Here is a 13229-nt window from a genome sequence, read left to right as displayed (position 1 = left end):
ATTTATTGAGTTCTAAGCATGTCTTTTTCAGTATGGAGAATAAAGGAAGGCATAGTTATTTCCCTGAGGGTATTATTTATCTAATTTGATTTTAAAGTAGTGAAGCAGAAATAATATTAAAATGCCAGGAACCAGTGGTCAGTCTAAGATACAAAACACTCATTTTCACCTGCTTGTTCATTTGAGAGATAAAGTACAAGCTTTATTGCACTTTTGAAAGTCAGCCCATATTCCACATTTCCTAAGTAAGAGTCACATATTTTCAAATATTTCATTTCCTCTGTGGTGACCATCCAATCCTCTTTAGTGCTTCTAAACTATTATAAAGACAGAGTCAGGAATATTAGCTTCTGAAAAAGACATCACCTATGAGAAACTATAGGTGGGACACAAAGAAATGGTAACATATGAGATTTTCTTGTATTTTTAGTCTTTAAATTCAGTATATCTTGTACACAATAGCATGCAATATTACACATACTTTAATCTGTATTTATTATAGTTAGTGTGGCAACTTTTCCATTCTCTTCAAGGAAACTATGCAATTTTTTGAGAAAAAGTATCATAGATGGCAATCTTTGCAAGTTGATATTCATCCTTGAGTGTTTTAAACATTAATCTATTACAGAAAACACCATATTCTTCAGGCATTGTGGATTTAGCTAGTGGTATTCAGTGTGTATAAACAAACATTTGTTGAATGCCAAGTTTTCTCCTTCTTCCACATTGTCTCTTTTTTTCTTTAAAAAAATTTCTTTTTGGTGGACAAAGTGGTGAGAGAGTAGAGGAAGGGATGGGGAAGCTGAGCTTTGCTCACAGATTCACTGGTCCAGGTGTCTGTCCCCTGGGCCCACCCACAGTGCACATCGCTTTGGGGCTGTTGGGAACTTCCAGCAAGGGAGCAGAGGGTAGGTCAGGAGTGCATCTTGATGAAGATGAAATGACCCTCACCACAGCCCATCCCCAGCCTGACCCAGGAAGACAGGTGCGAAGTCAACAGGAGACTCAGCGTGTGCCTGTGTAAGGTCTCAGTGCATGGTAGGGAGCATTTCTCTATGAACTGGCATAACTGAGTGATGACTGTTTGTTCATTCCTTCCGTCCTTCATTAACCCAATCAGAAAACATCCATCACTGCCCATTAAATGCCAGACCCCTTGATAAGCACTAATGGTAAATGCAAAGACGAAGGGGACAGTGTCCCTAATCTCATGTTGTTCATGATCCAGGAAGGGGCCCACCCACAGTGCATAGCTGTTAGATGAGGCTAGAAAGACAGGCTGGTGTTTGGAGGAAGCCACGTGCCTGAGATCTGGGAAAAGAGGGGGAGCTAATAGATGAGGACCTGCTATGCACCACATGCTCCCAGGAGCCATCTTCACGTGAACCAATTGAATCAAAACAACAGCATCATCTGACTGGTATTGTTACCAACCTCCTTGCAACAGAGGCAAAAAGAAGCAGTTAGATAAAGGGCAGGGAGCTGACACTTGTCATAACACTTGTCACACACCAAAGGGAATTTTACTGGTACTTAAGAAAGTAAGAGAACACTTTTTATTTAATAATCATCTTTTCACTTTTTTGTTAAATTCCCCATGATGTTTCCATTTAAATTAAGAAATGAAATGCAGAAATCAAAAATTTTTAATAAGGTAAATGTCCATATATACATCTGGGGAAATATAAATTAATATGAACTGTACAAAATAATGAGGCTAATGTCTGGTGTGGTCTAAAATATAACAGAATGAAATGCACAATGACAATAACACAAAAGATGAAATGGGAGTCAATGGAATAAAAATGTTCTGAGGTCCTAGAATTGTGTGAGAAGTGGCAAAATAAAGCAATTTATGTTAGACTGTAGTAAGTCAAGAATGGATGCAATTTCCACATCAGCAACAAAAAGTTTGAAAAAATGTATGACTAACAGGTTAACAGAGAAAATGGGAAAGAAATCCTTGATTAATCCAAAATAAGTCGATAAAGAAGAGTCAAAGAAAACTAAAAACAGGTGGGGCAAATAGAAACTAAATCATAAAGTGACAGTTATCAGCCTGTTGTGCCAGAACTTATATTGAAATTAATGGACTAAATATTCCAATTAATTGACTAATACTGTCAGATTGGACTGAAAAAAGACAAAATGTAACTCTAAACTACTCATAATAAACACATCTTAAATATAAGAATACAGAACTATCAGAAATTAAAAAAGATACACCAAAAAGAGATGAATTATAAAGACCTTAATAATAAAAGAAAAAGCAGTATACCTATACCAATATCAGAAAAGTACTGTAGATATTCCAGCCTTAAGGGAAAATATTGACAAGTCCACAAATTTTTTAGAACTTTTTTTTTGGTGGGGGAAATACCACTAGATTTTATGGTGGACATTGGCAATATAACCCTTATGTGGTTCCTTCCACTCAAAGAGACTGGTGGTATGAAGGGCAGTGAAGTGGGGGGCTTGTCTATTGCTTTATTTCTCAATTACTGCAGGAGTTCTTGGAAAGTAGCATTTTCCCTGCAGTTATTTGTTCAATGAATGAAAGATCTGCTGTGCATTTCATCTGGGGCACAATAAAGAAAAATCTAATTTCAAAGTGGAGACCTGGGTAGACAGTGCTTATGGGTTTTTTTTTTCTTTTTCGTTGCGGTACGCGGGCCTCTCACTGTTGTGGCCTCTCCAATGCGGAGCACAGGCTCCGGACGTGCAGGCTCAGCGGCCATGGCTTACGGGCCCAGCCACTCCGCGGCATGTGGGACCTTCCCGGACCGGGGCACGAATCCGTGTCCTCTGCATCGGCAGGCGGACTCTCAACCACAGTGCCACCAGGGAAACCCTGATTTAAAATCAGATTAATGACCTCTTATTTTTTTTTAAAACATCTTTATTGGAGTATAATTTCTTTAAAATGGTGTGTTAGTTTCTGCTTTATAACAAACTGAATCAGGTATACATATCATATACATATGTTCCCATATCTCTTCCCTCTTGCTTCTCCCTCCCTCCCACCCTCCCTATCTCATCCCTCTAGGTGGTCGCAAAGCACCGAGCTCCTCTCCCTGTGCTATGTGGCTGCTTCCCCCTAGCTATCTATTTTACATTTACTAGTGTATATATGTCCACACCACTCTCTTACTTTGTCCCAGCTTACCCTTCCCCCTCCCCGTATGCTCAAGTCCATTCTCTAGTAGGTCTGTGTCTTTATTCCCATCTTGCCCCTAGGTTCTTCATGACTGTTTTTTACATTCCATATATATGTCTTAGCATACGGTATTTGTTTTTCTCTTTCTGACTTCACACTGCATGACAGACTCTACGTCCATCCACCTCACTACAAATAACTCAATTTCGTTTCTTTTCAGGGCTGAGTAATATTCCATTGTATATATGTGACACAACTTCTTTATCCATTCATCTGTCAATGGACACTTAGGTTGCTTCCATGTCCTGGCTATTGTATATAGTGCTGCAAGGAACATTGTGGTACATGACTCTTTTTGAACTATGGTTTTCTCAGGGTATATGCCCAGTAGTAGGATTGCTAGGTCATATGGTAGTTCTATTTTAGTTTTTTAAGGAACCCCCATACTGTACTCCACAGTGGCTGTATCACTGTACATTACCACCAACAGTGCAAGAGGGTTCCCTATTCTCCACACTCTCTCCAGCATTTATCGTTTGTAGATTTTTTGATGATGGCCATTCTGACTGGTGTGAGATGATATCTCATCGTAGTTTTGATTTGCATTTCTCTAATAATTAATGATGTTGACCATTCTTTCATGTGTTTGTTGGCAATCTGTATACATTCTTTGGAGAAATGTCTATTTAGGTCTTCTGCCCATTTTTGGATTGGGTTGTTTGTTTTTTTGATATTGAACTGCATGAGCTGCTTGTAAATTTTGGAGATTAATCTTTTGTCAGTTGCTTCATTTGCAAATATTTTCTCCCATCTGAGGGTTGTCTTTTGGTCTTTTTCATGGTTTCCTTTGCTGTGCAAAAGCTTTTAAGTTTCCTTAGGTCCCATTTGTTTATTTTTGTTTTTATTTCCATTTCTCTAGGAGGTGCATCAAAAAGGAACTTGCCTGATTTATGTCATAGAGTATTCTGCCTATGTTTTTCCTCTCAGTTTGATAGTTTCTGGCCTTACATTTAGGTCTTTAATCCATTTTGAGCTTATTTTTGTGTATGGTGTTAGGGAGTGATCTAATCTCAGACTTTTATATGTACCTGTCCAGTTTCCCAGCACCACTTATTGAAGAGGCTGTCCTTTCTCCAGTGTACATTCCTGACTCCTTTATCAAAGATAAGGTGACCATATGTGCGTGGGTTTATCTCTGGGTTTTCTATGCTGTTCCATTGATCTGTCTTTCTGTTTTTGTGCCAGTACCATACTGTCTTGATTACTGTAGCTTTGTAGTATAATCTGAAGTCAGGGAGCCTGATTCCTCCACTTCCGTTTTTCATTCTGAAGATTGCTTTGGCTATTCGGGGTCTTTTATGTTTCCAAACAAATTGTGAAATTTTTTGTTCTAGTTCTGTGAAAAATGCCAGTGGTAGTTTGATAGGGATTGCATTGAATCTGTAGATTGCGTTGGGTAATATAGTCATTTTCACAATGTTGATTCTTCCAATCCAAGAACATGGTATATCTCTCCATCTATTTGTATCATCTTTAATTTCTTTCATCAGTGTCTTATAATTTTCTGCATACAGGTCTTTTGTCTCCTTAGGTAGGCTTATTCCTAGATATTTTAGTCTTTTTGTTGCAATGGTAAATGGGAGTGTTTTCTTAATTTCACTTTCAGATTTTTCATCATTAGTGTATAGGAATGTAAAGATTTCTGTGCATTAATTTTGTATCCTGCTAATTTACCAAATTCATTGATTAGCTCTAGTAGTTTTCCAGTAGCATCTTTAGGATTCTCCATGTATAGTATCATGTCATCTGTAAAAAGTGACAGCTTTACTTCTTCTTTTCCAATTTGGATTCCTTTTATTTCTTTTTCTTCTCTGATTGCTGTGGCTAAAACTTCCAAAACTATGTTGAATAACAGTGGTGAGATTGGGCAACCTTGTCCTGTTCCTGATCTTAGTGGAAATTGTTTCAGTTTTTCATCACTGAGGACGATGTTGGCTGTGGGTTTGTCATATATGGCCTTTATTATGTTGAGGAAAGTTCCCTCTATGCCTACTTTCTACAGGGTTTTTATCATAAATGGGTGTTGAATTTTGTCAAAAGCTTTCTCTGCATCTATTGAGATGATCATGTGGTTTTTCTCCTTCAATTTGTTAATATGGTGTATCACATTGATTTCTTTGCGTATATTGAAGAATCCTTGCATTCCTGGGATAAATCCAACTTGATCATGGTGTATGATCCTTTTTCATGTGCTGTTGGATTGTTTGCTCGTATTTTGCTGAGGATTTTTGCATCTATGTTCATCAGTGATATTGGCCTGTAGTTTTCTTTCTTTGTGACATCTTTGTCTGGTTTTGGTATCAGGGTGATGGTGGCCTCGTAGAATGGGTTTGGGAATGTTCCTCCCTCTGCTATAGCATGGAAGAGTTTGAGAAGGATTAGTTGTTAGCTCTTCTCGAAATGTTTGATAGAATTCGCCTGTGAAGCCATCTGGTCCTGGGCTTTTGTTTGTTCGAAGATTTTTAATCACAGTTTCAATTTCAGTGCTTGTGACTGGTCTGTTCATATTTTCTATATCTTCCTGGTTCATTCCCAGAAGGTTGTGCATTTGTAAGAATTTGTCCATTTCTTCCAGGTTGTCCATTTTATTGGCATAGAGTTTCTTGTAGTAATCTCTCATGGTCTTCTGTATTTCTGAAGTGTCAGTTGTTACTTCTCCTTTTTCATTTCTAATTCTATTGATTTGAGTCTTCTCCCTTTTTTTCTTGATGAGTCTGGCTAATGGTTTATCAGTTTTGTTTATCTTCTCAAAGAACCACCTTTTATTTTTATTGATCTTTGCTATTGTTTCCTTCATTTCCTTTTCATTAATTTCTGATCTGATCTTTATGATTTCTTTCTGCTAACTTTGGGGGTTTTTGTTCTTCTTTCTCTAATTGCTTTAGGTGTAAGTTTACATTGTTTATTTGAGATGTTTCTTGTTTCTTAAGGTAGGATTGTATTGCTATAAACTTCCCTCTTAGAACTGCTTTTGCTGCATCCCATAGGTTTTTGGTCATCGTGTTTTTATTATCATTTGTTTCTAGGTATTTTTTGATTTCCCCCTTGATTTCTCAGTGATCTGTTGGTTATTAATTAGTGTATTGTTTAGGCTCTATGTGTTTTTATTTTTTACAGATTTATTCCTGTAATTGAGATCTAGTATCATAGCATTGTGGTCGGAAAAGATATTAGATACGATTTCAATTTTCATAAATTTACCAAGGCTTGATTTGTGACCCAAGATATGATCTACCCTGGAAAATATTCCATGAGCATTTGAGAAGAATGTGTATTCTGTTGTTTTAGGATGGAATGTCCTATAAATATCAATTAAGTCCATCTTGTTTAATGTACCATTTAAAGCTTGTGTTTCCTTATTTATTTTCATTTTGGATGAACTGTCCATTGGTGAAATTGGAATGTTAAACTCCCCTACTTTGATGGTGTTACTGTCGATTTCCCCTTTTATGGCTCTTAGTATTTGCCTTATGTATTGAGGTGTTCCTATGTTGGGTGCATAGATATTTACAGTTGTTATATCTTCTTCTTGATCCCTTGATCATTATGTACTGTCCTTCTTTGTGTCTTGAACAGTCTTTGTTTTAAAGTCTATTTTGTCTGATATGAGAATTGCTACTTCAGCTTTCTTTTGATTTCTATTTTCATGGAATATCTTTTACCCTACTCTCACTTTCAGTCTTTATATGTCCCTAGGTCTGAAGTGGGTCTCTTGGAGACAGCATATATACAGGCCTTGTTTTTGTATCCATTCAGCCAGTTTATGTCTTTTGGTTGTAGCATTTAATCCATTTACATTTAAGGTAATTATCGATATGTATGTTTCTATTACCATTTTCTTAATTGTCTTGGGTTTGTTATTGTAGGTCTTTTCCTTTTCTTGTGTTTCCTGCCTATGGAAGTTCCTTCAGCGTTTGTTGTAAAGCTGGTTTGGTGGTGCTGAACTCTCTTAGCTTTTGCTTGTCTGTAAAGGTTTTAACTTCTCCATCAAATCTGAATAAGATCTTTGCTGCGTAGAGTAATCTTGGGTGTAGCTTTTTCTCCTTCATCCCTTTAAATATGTCCTGCCAGTCCTTTCTGGTTTGCAGAGTTTCTGCTGAAAGATCAGCTGTTAAGCTTATGGGGATTCCCTTGTGTGTTATTTGTTGTTTTTCCCTTGCTGCTTTTAATATGTTTTCTTTGTATTTAATTTTTGACAGTTTGATTAATATGTGTCTTGGTGTGCTTCTCCTTGGATTTATCCTGTATTGGACTCTCTGTGCTTCCTCGACTTGATTAACTATTTCCTTTCCCATATTAGGGAAGTTTTCAACTATAATCTCTTCAAATATTTTCTCAGTCCCTTTCTTTTTCTCTTCTTTATCTGTGACCCCTATAATTCGAATGTTGGTGCGTTTAATGTTGTCCCAGAGGTCTCTGAGATTGTCCTCAAGTCTTTTCATTCTTTTTTCTTTATTCTGGTCTGCAGTAGTTATTTCCACTATTTTATCTTCCTGGTCACTTATCTGTCCTTCTGCCTCAGTTTTTCTGCTATTGATCCCTTATAGAGAATTTTTCATTTCATTTATTGTGTTGTTCATCGCTGTTTGTTTGCTCTTTAGTTCTTCTAGGTCCTTGTTAAATGTTTCTTGTATTTTCTCCATCCTATTTCCAAGATTTTAGATCATCTTTACTATCATTATTCTGAATTCTTTTTCAGGTAGACTGCCTACTTCTTCTTCATTTGTTAGGTCTGGTGGGTTTTTGCCTTGCTCCTTCATCTGCTGTGTGTTTCTCTGTCTTCTCATTTTGCTTAACTTACTGTGTTTGTGGTCTCCTTTTCGCAGGCTGCAGGATCGTAGTTCCTGTTGTTTTTGGTGTCTGTCCCCAGTGGCTAAGGTTTGTTCAATGGGTTGTGTAGGCTTCCGGGTGGAGGGGTCTAGTGCCTGTGTTCTGGTGGATGAGGCTGGATCTTGTCTTTTTGGTGGGTAGGTCCAAGTCTGGTGGTGTGTTTTGGCATGTCTGTGGCCTTATTATGGGTTTAGGCAGCCTGTGTGCTAACGTATGGGTTTGTGTTCCTGTCTTGCTAGTTGTCTGGCATAGGGTGTCCTGCACTGTAGCTTGCTGGTCATTGAGTGGAGCTGGGTCTTGGCGTTGAGATCGAGCTCTCTGGGAGATTTTTGTTGTTTGATATTACGTGGAGCTGGGAGGTCTCTTGTGGACCAGTGTCCTGAACTTGACTCTCCCACCTCAGAGGCACAGCCCTGATGCCTGACTGGAGCACCAAGAGCCTGTCATTCACACGGTTCAGAATAAAAGTGAGAAAAAGAAAGAAAGAAAGAAAGAAGAAGATAAAATAAAATAAAATAAAGTTATTAAAATAAAAAATTTTTTTTTAATTTAAGTAATAAAAAACTTTTATAAAAAGGAAAGAAGGAACAAAGAGAGCTGCCAAACCGAAAACCAAATCCACCAATGATAACAAGTGTGAAAAACTGTACTAAAAAAATACCCCCAAAACGGACAGACAGAATCCTAGGGCAAATGACAAAAGCAATGCTATAGAGATAGAATCACACACAGAAGCATCCACATACACACAAAAAGAGGAAAAGGGGAAAATATATATATATCGTTGTTCTCAAAGTCCACCTCCTCAGTTTGGGATGATTCGTTGTCTATTCAGGTTTTCCACAGATGCAGGTACATCAAGTTGATTGTGGAGCTTTAATCTGCTGCTCCTGAGGCTGCGGGGAGGGATTTCCCTTTCTCTTCTTTGTTCGTACAGCTTCTGGGGCTCAGATTTGGATTTGGACCCGCCTCTGCGTGTAGGTCCCCAAAGGGCGTCTGTTCTTTGCTCAGACAGGACAGGGTTAAAGGAACAGCTGCTTCGGGGGCTCTGCCTCACTCAGGCCGGGGGTACGGAGGGGTACGGAGTGCGGGGTGAGCCTGCAGTGGCAGAGGCCCGCAAGACATTGCACCAGCCTGAGGCGCGCCATGCGTTCTCCCGGGGACGCTGTCCCTGGATCCCGGGACCCTGGCAGTAGCATGCTGCACAGGCTCCCAGGAAGGGGGGTGTGGATAGTGACCTGTGCTCACACACAGTCTTCTTGGTGGCAGCAGCAGCAGCCTTAGTGTCTCCTGCCCATCTCTGTGGTCCGTGCTTTTAGCCGCGGCTCACGCCCGTCTCTGGAGCTCCTTTAAGAGGCGCTCTGAATCCCCTCTCCTCGCGCACCAGGAAACAAAGAGGGAAGAAAAAAGTCTCTTGCCTCTTCGGCAGGTCCAGACTTTTCCCCGGACTCCCTCCCAGCTAGCCGTGGTGCATTAGCCCCCTGCAGGCTGTGTTCATGCCGCCAACCCCAGTCCTCTCCCTGGGATCCAACCTAAGCCCGAGCCTCAGCTCCCAGACCCGCCCGTCCCGGCAGGTGAGCAGACAAGCCTCTCGGGCTGGTGAGTGCCGGTCGGCACCGATCCTCTGTGAGGGAATCTCTCTGCTTTGCCCTCCGCACCCCTGTGGCTGTGATTTCCTCTGCGGCTCTGAAGCTTCCCCCCTCCGCCACCCGCAGTCTCTGCCCGCGAAGGGGCTTCCTAGTGTGTGGAAACCTTTCCTCCTTCAAAGCTCCCTCCTACTGGTGCGGGTCCCATCCTTATTCTTTTGTCTCTGTTTATTCTTTTTTCTTTTGACCTACCCAGGTACGTGGGGAGTTTGTTGCCTTTTGGGAGGTCTGAGGTCTTCTGCCAGCATTCAGTAGGTGTTCTGTAGGAGTTGTTCCATGTGCAGATGTATTTCTGGGGAGGAACGTGATCTCCACATCTTACTCTTCTGTAATTGAGATCAGAAGCTCCACCCTAATGGCCTTCTTGGTCATAAATACCAGGCCTGGGCAAAATCTGGATCAGTGATTTTCATACAAAGGGAAATTTAATTACTCTGCAAAATAACGCAGTGATTACTTTGGGTTTTTCTCTCTGGCAGACAATGATACTGTTGGTATGGGAGAGGTGTGAAAGACTCATTCAGGGGAAGGGGAGACCCCAGCTTCACATCAGCAGGCTGCATCCAAGGAAAAAGAGACCATTCAAAGTGTCTCCTGGTTGGAAAATGGTTGGTAAACATTGGCAACCACTTGAAATTGAAATTTGATTTGTATTCTGAGCTCGAATTCCCTTCTTTTATTCTCCAAATTTCATTAATGATCTAACAATATAGCAGCATCATGTTAGCTCAAAGGTGACAAGATGAGTTCAAATTTTGGACTAGAGCAAAACGTGTGAGACTTCTCTGCATGCGGACGGGGCCAAGATAAGCAAAAGCAGGAGGATGGAAAATAACTGAGGTCAAAAATAGAGTAAGAAATCAAGTAATGTTTTGGTTTGTCAACAGAACAAGTGACCCCAGAAAAATGGAGCCACTTGGAACTCAGATTATCAAGAAATTACTAATGACGTGAAAAATAGAAGTCCATATTTTAAAACTTAGAAGACAGGCTGTGTCCTTGTTACACACAAATTGAGAGTTCAATACATTTGGTTGATGATCTAGTGTCTATACAATTCTGCTCCCTCTCTGATCTCAGAACCCCCATGGAAAGACAGTGGGATTTATTTTTAAAATCAATGGCACTTTACCACCTTTTGTAAATCTTAATACAAAGAGCTGTTCCATCATCTACTCATCTTTTGCTACCCACCTGACAAATACATCTATTTGCCACTTATTGTCATTTTTCTGTTTTGGCTTCCATGACCAACCAGATGGTTAGACATTTGGGAAGTCTGAAGGTCATAAAACATGTGATACATCCAAGGAACTACTTAGACAACAAGACAACAGACTTTGTCCCTTAAAGTTTGGAACTGAGTTATGCTAATGTTGCATTCACTTAACTCTATTCTGGTAGCTATTGAACATACTGTACATACTGAGTAACCCTGTATGGGATGATCTCTGTTTCTCTTTCTGTTTATTGATCAGTGTATTGTATCACTGGATGTGAGGTCAAAATATTATAAAGGGCTCATAATGTTCAAAATCTATTTAAACAAAGAGAGGAAACCTGTTGAGAAAAGTATGAGCTGCTGTCAACAAAATCAGAAGACCTGTCTGGTCACCCTCTCAGACATGATCAAAGCAGTCGCAGATGGGAGCAAAAGGAGGCATGTTACTGGGAGTGCCATCAAATCTCTGTCATAAAGCAAGTAGATACTGAATACAAATTTGTTAACTTCGAACAGAGTGACAAGAAGTGTTGGCACATAGGAATAACAGATTATGAATCTGGTCTAGGCTATCTGTTTAGAAATCTCAATGGAATCTGTGTCTACAGCGATGTCTGATGATTAGCTTAAGTAGAGTAAAACCAATTTTGTACCTTCTGATGGGTGATGGAAGAGTCAAGGGCTAAGAAAAAACAAAACGCATAAGGTCACAATGCTTAGTTGACATCGTTCTGCATTATTACCATGTGATGATAACCTGAGTGTCCACGTGGATTCGGTGCAGTCAGTCGACTCTCCCAATGTTTATATTCATTTCTAGTTATGCTTTCTGGAGCCGATGTTGTCGGTGTCCTAACCATATTCCTTCTGCCCTCCTTGGAGGTCATCTGAAGCCTGTTCCTTTCTAAATCTACAGTTCCCTGTGCCTCAACCAATGAGAAAGTAATTGGTGGATATTAAAAAAAAACCATTTATAAAATGATGGATAAATACCCCAGTTTCTGCACCCACACCCCTCAGTGGGCAGGTCTGAGCATCTTCCACACTTCCCTTGGAGGGTCTCCAGATGGACTGAGCCCCTGTTTCCAGTTGCTCATTTCAGGAGCTGGAGCGGGACCCTCCCTGGTCCACGCACGCTGCCACCTGGAACCACTTCCCAACTAAATGTCCACACCCACATCCTTGCCTTAGGGCTGCTTGGGGCAAACTTAACTGAGACATTTTTAAACATCTTCTCTCTTCTGCCTACATTCTTTAATAAGAATACATTAAACCCCAAAGCACACAGAGCCAGCTTTTCCTGAAAGACAGATTTTAGGAACAAAAAAGATGAATCAAATATAGTAATTCTCTTTCATGCCCATAACTTCATTTAATAACCAAATGTAAACCATGATCTTCATTTTAGCCCCACATGTAGACAGATGACTGGTTTTTTATAGGTAGTTTGAAAAGTACAGGAAATCAACTCCATATGCTGTGCAAACCAAATTTTTCTTTTTGTGTGTGTGTTAAGAATTTGTGTGAAGGTTGAATGGAATAAAGATTTTGGTAACAGCCAACCAGCCTAAGGAAAGGACCCATGACTTCTCCACTATCATGTGATTCTGGTACCATTGGTGGATGGCAAGACCTGTGATCAGAGTCCATGGACAGGATCCATGCTCTGGGGTCTGCACATCTCCTCTTGGTGATCACAGAATTGGGTATTGGGGTAAGCCTTAAATAAAAGCCTGTACTCAAATGTGGTAAATCAAGTCACTTTTAAATATGTCTTTCTTCCATTATAAAATGCTTTGCTCTGAAAGAAAAGCCCAATATTATGGCACACATGATAAATTTCAACTCAGTTCATAATCTGACAAGGTTAATATTTCCATTAATATTTCAGCTTTTTGCTAATATAGCTGTGTACCCTGCCAAATTATCTGAAAGCAACACACAAACTTCAGTGTTTAATATACTGGATATGATTTAGCTACATTACCTCCAAATACATTGGAGGAATTTCTTAAGGGGACTTTTGGAAAATCAAGCTGTCACAAAACTGACTGATATACACCATTGCTATTTCTTTCTCTTGCTACAAAAGATTGTCTACATACAGAGAATCTGGATAATTCCAGACTATTCAAAGGATCCAGTGAACAGCTTGACCTTGGTTTGAGAGTTCCATTTTAACACGACCCTTTTTTTCCTAGAACTTGTTCTTTTAAATTGTGCCTCTGAGAAAAGCTACAGAGCTCGTAAATTTCAACGTACTACTGCTCAAAATTCAGGACACTCTGCACTCCGAAGCATTTCTCATATAATG

General features: G+C 39.8%; 1 protein-coding gene across 1 annotated transcript in view; it reads right to left on the bottom strand.

Annotated features, from left to right (window-relative positions):
- Positions 1 to 13229, bottom strand: part of ADCY2 (adenylate cyclase 2) — a 433534-nt gene that overhangs the window by 140625 nt on the left and 279680 nt on the right. The gene's annotated exons all lie outside the window — the stretch shown is intronic.

The sequence above is a fragment of the Tursiops truncatus genome, chromosome 3 (genome assembly GCF_011762595.2).
Source record: "Tursiops truncatus isolate mTurTru1 chromosome 3, mTurTru1.mat.Y, whole genome shotgun sequence".
Taxonomy (NCBI): domain Eukaryota; kingdom Metazoa; phylum Chordata; class Mammalia; order Artiodactyla; family Delphinidae; genus Tursiops; species Tursiops truncatus.
The sequence above is the reverse complement of the archived record's forward strand: the minus strand, read 5'-3'. Positions and strand labels throughout refer to the sequence as shown.